Raw genomic sequence first — 9,609 nt, 5'->3', positions numbered from 1 at the left:
GCTAACTGCTGTGCTGACCTGTAAGGCTCAAAGAATGACCAATTACAAAGCTGTGTTTGTCTAGGGTGACATGCCAACCTGCAGCACAGCAGTGAGGCCAGCAACAATGTGACCAAGGACTCCAAAGTAGCCATTGATTGACGTAGGGAAGTTAAAGCCAGGCAACATTTGATCAGTGAAGATATTGCTAAACTGCCTTAGGTTGTATAATTTCAAGATCTAAAGACTAATTTTTGAGACAATGGGAGTTGTATGTTTTAGAAAGAGTTCATAATTTTGTTTTTTTCTTTCACTCCAGAAATCCATTTATTTAAAAATGAACCAGACACACCTCTGAACAGAAACTTTCTGATGAGATACACGAAAATTCTGAAATACAAAATGTAATAAATTATAAACATATTTCTATCTATGAAAGACAGTAATGGTGAGGTGAACGTAGATGGTCATGGTGTGGTGAAAGTACTAAAATAGAAATGTGTCTCTAAAAGTATATTCTTTAAAGAGAAGACTTAGCAAGGAATCCCAGACCAGGCCAAAACTATGGTTGCCTTGAATATAGTAAAATATACATACACTGTACCAAGAGATAAGGATAATAGACATTTTAAAATATGCAGAATTATATATCAGAAAGAAAATATAAGTAGACAACCATCTTCATTTTTCTATTCCAAAATTACTAACTTACTTGTATCTTTACTCACATTTTCAGCCTTTAATTTTCTTTCTTTCTTCCTTATAATTATTATTTTTTTTGAAACAGAGTCTTGCTCTGAGCTCAGGCTGGTGTGCAGTGGTGCAATCTCGGCTCACTGTAGCCTCTGCCTCCTGGGTTCAAGTGATTCTCCTGCCTCAGCCTCCTGAGTAGTTGGTTAGAGATTACAGGTACCCACCACCATGCCCAACTAATTTTTGTATTTTTAGTAGAGACAGTGTTTCACCATGTTGGTCAGGCTGGACTTGAACTCCTGACCTCGTGATCCACCCGCCTCGGCCTCCCAAAGTGCTGGGATTACAGGCGTGAGCCACCACTCCCAGCCTGCCTTTCATTTTCAATGGGACAAGTGCCCCTGATCCTGCAAGAAGCTGAGACTCCCCTCCGTGCTCTGGATTCATTCTTTTCATCATTCAATTACTAGTCTTTCAGTTACCTTCTCTCCTAATGTACCAAAAATATGTTCCTTTTCTTCTGGCTAATTTTCACTAGCGTTGAACAATAATGTTTCCAGCATTTTCTGTCTTTAAAGAAACCCTTCTAGCCAGGTGTGGTGGCGTGTGCCTGTAGTTCCAGCTACTTGGGTGGGAGAGATGGGATGATCCCTTGAGCCCAGGAATTTTAGACTGCAGTGAGCTATGATCAAGTCACTGTACTCTGGCCGGGGTGACAGAGCAAGACCTTGTCTCTAAAAAAAGATACTTTTCTAAACCTATATCCTCCTTAAAGAACTGATTGATTCCTTTCTCACTAGCAATTTTCTCTTCAACTTAAAAAACGAGGCTTTTCACCCCTCTATTCCACTGGAACTGCTTTTGTCAAAGTCGCTAAGAGCCTTTATGTCACCATAATCTCTACACTCATTCAAATCATACTTGGTCTCTCAGTAGCGTTTGATATAATTGGCCATTTTTTTCTATTAAGTTGAAATATAGGAAATTTATGTTTTTATAGGTCTAGAATTATCTGGGCAATTTTATTTAGCTCAATCTAATAGTAATTTTTTAATTAAATTTCATTATTCTAGTGTCCAGTTTTTTTACTACCTCAGTATTGAATACATGAATCTCATTCCTACCCCATTTACTCCATTTTAATTCTCTTTCATAGGTTCCATTTTCTATTGTAGCTATGATTTCCCTCCAGGTGATGTCATCTGTTCCCATGGTTTAAATAGGCTCTTTGTGCAGATGTCTCATATTTCAAATCTACTCTCCTATGAGATTCATATTCATATATGCAGCCTATCTAACCATCATCTACTTTTGATGCCTAATAAGCATCTCAAGAATAGTGTGGCCAAAAGAGAATTCTTGTTTTTCACCTCCATGTGCTTCTCTCCTAGTCTTCTTCGACTTAGTAATGGCACTATGGCATTGCTGGAGACTCAAGCACAAAAGCTGAGAGTCATTCTGGATTTCTGCCTTTTCCTGACTTCCCACATCTAATCTATAAAAGTCATCTTCTTGATAGCACATTCGTCCATTCATTTCCATTTATAGTACTAATATCCTAGAGCAGAATTCCTCAACCTTGCCACAATTGACATTTTGGGTCAAATCATTTTTGTTGTATGGAGCTGTCCTGTGCATCATTGGGGGTTTAGCACCATCTCTGGCCTCTCCCTATTAGATGCCAGTAGCACCCCTTTTCCCAACTGTGACAACCAAACATGTCTCCAGACAATGCCAAATATGCTCTAGGTCAAAATGCCGCAGGCGGAGAACCACCGCTCTACAGCAATCTGCCATCCATTACCTCTTCCCTGGATTACTGTAGTAGTTAATCACAGGTCGCCCTTTTACTTGTGGCCTCCTATATGCAATTGTCTAAATAGTAATAAGATGATTCTTTTAAAGTCACAGATCAGTTTATGTCATTTCCCTGATTAAAACATTTCATTCAGAATAAAGCAAAATTCTTTATGTGGACTTCAAGGCTCTATATAATGTAGCCATTGCTCACATCTCTGATCTTATCTCATAGATTCAACATGTTCCAACCACATAAGTCCTCCAACATATTAGGCTTGTTATTTTCTAACAGCCTCTGTACTTGTTTTTCTATGTCTGGAATGCTCCTCCTTACCATTCATATCTCAGCTTAAATGTTTCCTCTTAAAGAAAGTAGATCACAGACAACCTATATCACTCCCAGCAGAGTGACATATTTTCTTCCCAGCCTTATCACTAACTAGGAATATCTCATTTATTTGTTTACAAGTTTATTGTCTGCCTACCTTCAGTAGACTGTAAACCCATAACAGGAAGGGCATTATCTTTCTTGTTCACCACAGAATTCTTAGTGTATATAGTTATTGATTTAATAGATGAGAAGGTCAAGCAATTCACTTTTATATTAATTGCCCCACAGGTGACCATTGCCCTACAGGTGACCATTGTTCTGATTTTTATTACCAGAGATTGATTTTATCTGTTTTGAAATTCATATGAATGGAGTCATACACTATGTCCTCTTTTATGTCTAGCTTCAGAATGTTTATTTTCAGATTCAGCCATCTTGTGTATATTGAATAATCACTTTTTAATTTCTGTGAAGTATTTCATTGTGTGGATGTCGCGCTATTTGTTTACTAAATGTCATGGATATTTGGGTTATTTCTAGTTTTTGGATATTTTGAGTGTCATTAACATGAATTTTAATAACACTATTGGTGATAGTCGCAACTGGATGTGCCAAAAATCAACTGTAAGACTTTTAATGATCTTACAGTTTATTTGGTTATAATAAAATGATATAAAAAACAATAAATTCCTGTTAATAATTTTCTGTTAGGTCGTCTTTACTAGATGATATAGAAGGTCTTTTCTGTTTCTAAAATATATATGCTAGCTCTTCAAATCACTCTGTTACATCACATTCCATCTATGTATAAAACACCATCTTAATTTTCTTCCTTTCCTTTGCAGAATATTTTCAGAGTTCCCCATGGAGAAGACTGTAAAAGCTGTTTTGATACTTGACTTTTTTTGCCTGCTTTATCACAACATTTGAGAAACTACAAATGGAGTCAGATAATCTTGTTTGGAGCTAGCTAAGTAAATCCAGTAATCCTGTAATAATAGCGATCTCAGCATTAATTTACAATATAGATAAATAACTCACCTAAAAATTCACCTCTGACTTAATATTGACTGGGATTATTTTACAATATAGACAAATAACTCACCTAAAAATATCACCTATGACTGAGTATATCTTTGATTTTTCAATATAGTAATCTGAAATATATTCAATGTAACAACTCTTCAACAAATATTTATAATGTCAGGCAGTGTTCTAGGAGTTGTGACAGAGCTGAGAACAAAATAAGTCTCTACTTTCATAATGTATACAAAAAGTAATAAGTATGATGAAGGAGAAGAAAAAGGAGGCAGGAAATAGGCATAGAATAAGACTGTAGTGGTATTTTATGTAAGTCAGTAAAAGTGGGCCTTTTTGATTTGAGATACATTTTTGTGCACAGTCAAATGAGGGAGCAGAAGCTATGTGGCTCTCTGGCAGAAGAGAGTTTTCAGGCAGAAAGAATGTGAGTACAAAGGGTGAGGAACATTAAGGGGACAGACAGGCTGGAGCAGAGAGAGTGGCGGCAGAAATTAGTATCAGAGAGATAGGACATTGGATTGTACTTTTAAAGGTAAATTTTACATGTGGTCAAATGCACAGATCTTAAAGTACAGAAGTAAATATAGAATATTTCCATCACCCTACAAAATTCTCCTTCCAATTATTCTGATTGCCCCACACGTGACCATTGTTCTGAGTTTTATCACCAGAGATTGATTTTATCTGTTTTGAAATTCATATGAATGGAATCATATACTATGTACTCTTTTATGTCTAGCTTCAAATGTTTATTTTCAAATTCATCCATGTTGTGTATATTGAATAATCACTTTTTAATTTCTGTGTGGTATTTTATTGCGTGGATGTAGCACTATTTGTTTACTAAATGTCATGGATATTTGGGTTATTTCTAGTTTTTGGATATTTTGAATGGAGTTGTTAGGAATATTTGTGTATATGCCTTTTTGTGGGCCCATATTTTCATTTCTCTTGCATAAATAATCATGATTGAGATTTTATGATTAAACAACAGGTGCCTGTTTTACTACATAAAATGTTGCCATATCAGTTTTTCCAAAATGATGTGCCATTTTATGCACCCCTGAAATGTATAAAAGTTCTAGTTTCAGTTGATGTTACTGTCTTTTAGTTTATCTGGTTTAGTGAGTGTGAAATACTATTTTTTCCCATTTAATTTCCATTTTCCTGACAGCTAGTGATATTAAACACTTTCTCATGTGCTTGTTGGGCAATATTTATCTGCTTTTGTAAAGGGAGACTTTTCCTCCATTTTAATTGAGTTGTCTTTTTATTATTATTGATTGGTAGGAGTCCTTTATCTGTTCTGCTTGTTTTCATGGGGGTATAGTGTCACTCTTACGGTGATTTCTCCCTGGTGAGCATGATCATGCAATCTGAGGTTTGTCATGCTTGGTGCTCATTCCCATTCATCCATTTCTAAGCATCTATCTCAGACCTCCTTGTTCCTGATCTTCCAGTCTTTCTTTTTCCAGGTCCCTAAGTAGCTGGCCAAGTCATTGGTCATTGTGCATGAATTTATGTATTTTCTAAGCTCAGCTCAGGCAACTTCCCTTTCCATCCAAAGTAGATGACCAGGTCATTGCCCTAAATTTGCTCACTTAGAAATTTCCCTTCATTTTTATCTTTCAAGTATCAATGGAAATTGAGTCAATCCATTTGTGAACCAAGCTCTAACTTTTCTCCCCCATCAACTGGTGATAACAGCTCTTTCATGTGATGTGAGATCGAGGCACTGGTGGAATAGTAGCAGATGACATGGGTGTCTAGGCTATCTGATCATGTTCTGCATGTTCAGACCGCATGTTCTGCCCAGTCTTGCCTGTGCTTGATCTCACATGTACCAATTCTATCTTCTTACAGATTACTTCTGGGCCTGCTCAACCTTATGCCTTGGTGGGTCTGACAGAAAATAGACAAGGATGGGCAGTGCCATCTGCATGGTCACTTGATGGCCTTTCAAAACAGTGTAAATTTCTGCTGTAGATGGAATAGCTTTGTTCCAGAACTGATGGTGTCTGTACTACGATTCTCGCATTTGGGCTTGCCATAAATCTAATGGCATCTTATTGTGTTACTGGTATTTCCAAAAGTAAAGGATCTTTCATGTTATGCAGCCCAGGCGGCTGCTTGCACCACTACCTGGACCTATTGCAAAATCCTTTCTACTACTCTCAGCCCCACTAAAACCTGGCAGCATTTTATCACACACAGAATGAGGCATAGCATAGCATTATTCTTAGTTGTGACATATGCTGCCTCCATGATCCAGAGAAGTCTTCTAAACATTGTGTTTCCTTAGTCATGGTAGAAAATGCAAGTGTCAAAAGCAATAGTTTGTCCTGTACTTTGGAGGGGATGTCTTAGAATGCCCTAGGACACTGGACCCCCAAATATTACTAATGTAGTGGTTCCCTGAAACTACTTAGAGGTTATCACTCCCCTCTGGAACACGTCTGTCTTACCAAGGCCTTCAGTGAACAGTAACTTTTTGTTCATCTTGTTCAATCAGCATGATGTTATTGATATAGTGAATGGGTGTGATATTCTATAGGATGTCCAGCTAATTTATGTCACTTCAGAATATATTGTAATAGAAGGCAGGACAGTTAACATAGCCTTGCTGTGAGGTTGTAAATTTATGGCCCATTAAGAGCAGCCTTAGAAGCACTGTGTTTAGACCAACTCCTGAGAGCCTTACTAGGTGTTAAATCCTCTATTTTAATACAGTATTTTCTAATTGACTAACTTTTATGTTCCACATCCTCAATCACACACCCTCTAAATCCAGTGCATCCTCCGGAGCATAATCTCTCTGTAACTGATGGTATATGCTAGCTAGATTCTGTAGCTGCTTTGGGGTATATTCCTTCTTTTTGAGGCCCAACATATCTGTGGCCAGATTTTGCTGTTAATTAAGCCTACTTATGGATATAGGTATCTGGAGGGAAGGAGGGAGAAGAGCCTGGGAAAGCTAATGTCTTACTGGGGAAAAGGCTTTACATTGCCTTAAAGAAACGAGGGAATGCTAGTCATTAAGAAAAGAGTAGGTCACTTCTAAAGACCAGATCATTTAAAATCTGAGAACTCATAATTTTCAGGGTCTTTTATCCCTGTCATGGTCCCATTTCCCAACCAGAGCCCTGAGGTTGGCATAGCAAATATGCATTTTTTAAGAGTTTAACCTTCTTTGAAGCTGTGCTACTCTTAAGTCCTAGTTTTGGTCCTTAGCTTCCTCTCTCTTCTCACTGTAGGCATTGATAGACTTGACGCTTCCAAAAAGGTCCTCCAGCCTTCACACTTAGCTTTTAGTTGCCAATTATCTTTTTTTTTTTTTTGTCTTTTTCTAGAGCATCAATCAAACTTTGAAATTGTCATTCAATTTCTTTATTCTTATAATTAGTATTCCTCCATATTTTTCAAATGCTTGATACAGTGAAGGCATTCCAGTAGTATATGATTCCAGTTCATCTCCACTGGAAGTTGAAAAAAACTGCCAGGGACTATCTGTGTTACACAAATATCAGTGGTTAGGTATTCATTACCTGCCCAACAGTGGGCGATCCAGCTCCAAAATCCATCCAAATTAGCCTCCTTGGGTCCTTCCTGGCAACAAATGTCATAGGTTGATTTCCCTGGAAAGCAGACTCTGAGATAAAAATCAGCACACTGAAGACTTAATAGACAGTTCATTTTGGCTGTTGTTTCTTCCAATATTCTTTCTGTTCCACTCTTGTCTCATCTCTACCTCTTGGACTCCCAACTACATGTTTAGATCACTTGATATTGTCCTACAGGTTACTAAAACTGTCTTCATAGTTTTTTCAGTCTCTTTCTGTTCTTCACATTGGATAATTTCTAGTAATCTGTTTGCAATTTCACCAATCACTTCTTCTGGAACCTATAATCTGATATTTAGATTATCCAGTGAGCATTTCACTCCAGACATTGTACTTTTAGCTTGAAAAGTTACATTTGGCTATGTTTTCTTTTTCTTTTTTCTTTCTTTTTTTTTTTTTGCAACAGGCTGGAGTGCGGTGGTGCAATCTCGGTTCACTGCAGCCTCCGCCTCCCGGGTTCAAGCAATTCTCCTGCCTCAGCCTCCTGAGTAGCTGGGACTACAGGTGCACACCACCATTCCCAGTTAATTTTTGTATTTTTAGTAGAGACGGGGTTTCACCATGTTGGCCAGGATTGTCTTGATCTCTTGACCTCGTGATCCACCCAACTCAGCCTCTCAATATGCTGGGATTACAAGTGTGAGCCACTGTGCCGGGCCCTATCTGCTTATTCTTATGGCTACCCTTTCTTTTAAAACCTTGAATATACTTATAACAACTTCTTTAAAGTTCTTTTCTCTTACCTCCAACATATGGATTGTCTTGAGGTCTGTTTATATATACTGGAGGATTTTGAACAGAGCAGTGACAAGTTCTAAATTTATATTTTTAAAAGAGTACCACTCTGATTGCCATGTGGGAAATGGAGTATAAAAGTGTATGTAAATGATGTAAATGGATAAATAGGGATACAAAAGTCAAATATTGGGCACAACTTATGATGAGTTACAGTCAGATGGAAGATGACAGTGGTTTCATCTTAGGTGGTGGCACTGGTGTGAATGAAAGGAATTCGGTTCCGATCACTAGGTCTTGCTAATAGACTGCACAAGGAGAGAAAGAGGAGTTAATTAAAGGATAAGCCCCTGGTTATTGTGCTCATTACTAAAATGGGGTTGCCATTTGCCTAGATATCAACAGGGGAGAGAAAATTTTTGATGACAGAAGAAAACTAAGAGTTCTGTTAGGGCATGTTAAATATGAGGTTTCTATTATATATCCAAGTGGAGATGTAGAATATGAGTCGGGGGTTCAGACAGAGGTCCTAGATGTTAAAAATTTAGAAATCAAAGGCATGTGGGTAATATTTAAAGCCACAGTCTTAGGAGAATAGATGTGAGGACTGAGCTCTGGTATACTCATAGAGGTTTGGGGAATGAGGGGAACATAGGAAAAGAGCTTGGAGTGTGGTGGAAGGAGAAAAAAGAGAGAGTGGTATACAAAAGACAAAATGAATATGGCTCAAAATAAAGGGAATAATTGGTTTGTCAAATGCTGCTGTAACTGGGAAAAGTGAGAAATAAGCCTTTGTTGTATCAATCCATTGAGATTTTGCAGTTTCTTTCTGCAGCATATTAATGCATTAATCAATACTGTGTAATATACCTTCTTGATTTTCTTGGAATTTAGATTCTGAAAGTAAGCATTTAATATTAAATAGTAAAGCTACTGAGAGTCCTATATGAGAGAATTTTAGACATTTGGTCCACAATAATGATCTTGTCAATTAGAACACTTATTTTCTACTTGTCATTGGAATATTTATTTATGGGTTCTTATTCACTTTTTCTAGTAACATTTATAAAAATTGTCCTAATAATTGTATTTCTGAGGAAAATAATTTATCAGTGAAATGTGCCCTCACCTCCCTTTTGTAGCCCAGTGATGCAGAGCTTGATACACAGTTGGTACTCAATAAATGGTAAATGTGCCCATCAAGTATCTATTTTATTCATGCTACTTAACATGCTATTACCACAATGATTGCACCATTAAACTAGGTTGCCAAAGGCCAATCTCAGATAGCACAGTGGATATGGAAATAGGTTTCCTTATTGAAAGTCAGAAACCTAATTTTAAAACATGAAAGGGAAATGAAGTGTGTTGACTCAGGGCCATGAGGGCCACCACAGAACACTGTGTAGA

The sequence above is a fragment of the Sapajus apella genome, unplaced genomic scaffold (assembly GCF_009761245.1).
Source record: "Sapajus apella isolate SASKATOON/1434 unplaced genomic scaffold, GSC_monkey_1.0 scaffold1, whole genome shotgun sequence".
NCBI lineage: Eukaryota > Metazoa > Chordata > Mammalia > Primates > Cebidae > Sapajus > Sapajus apella.
The sequence above is the reverse complement of the archived record's forward strand: the minus strand, read 5'-3'. Positions refer to the sequence as shown.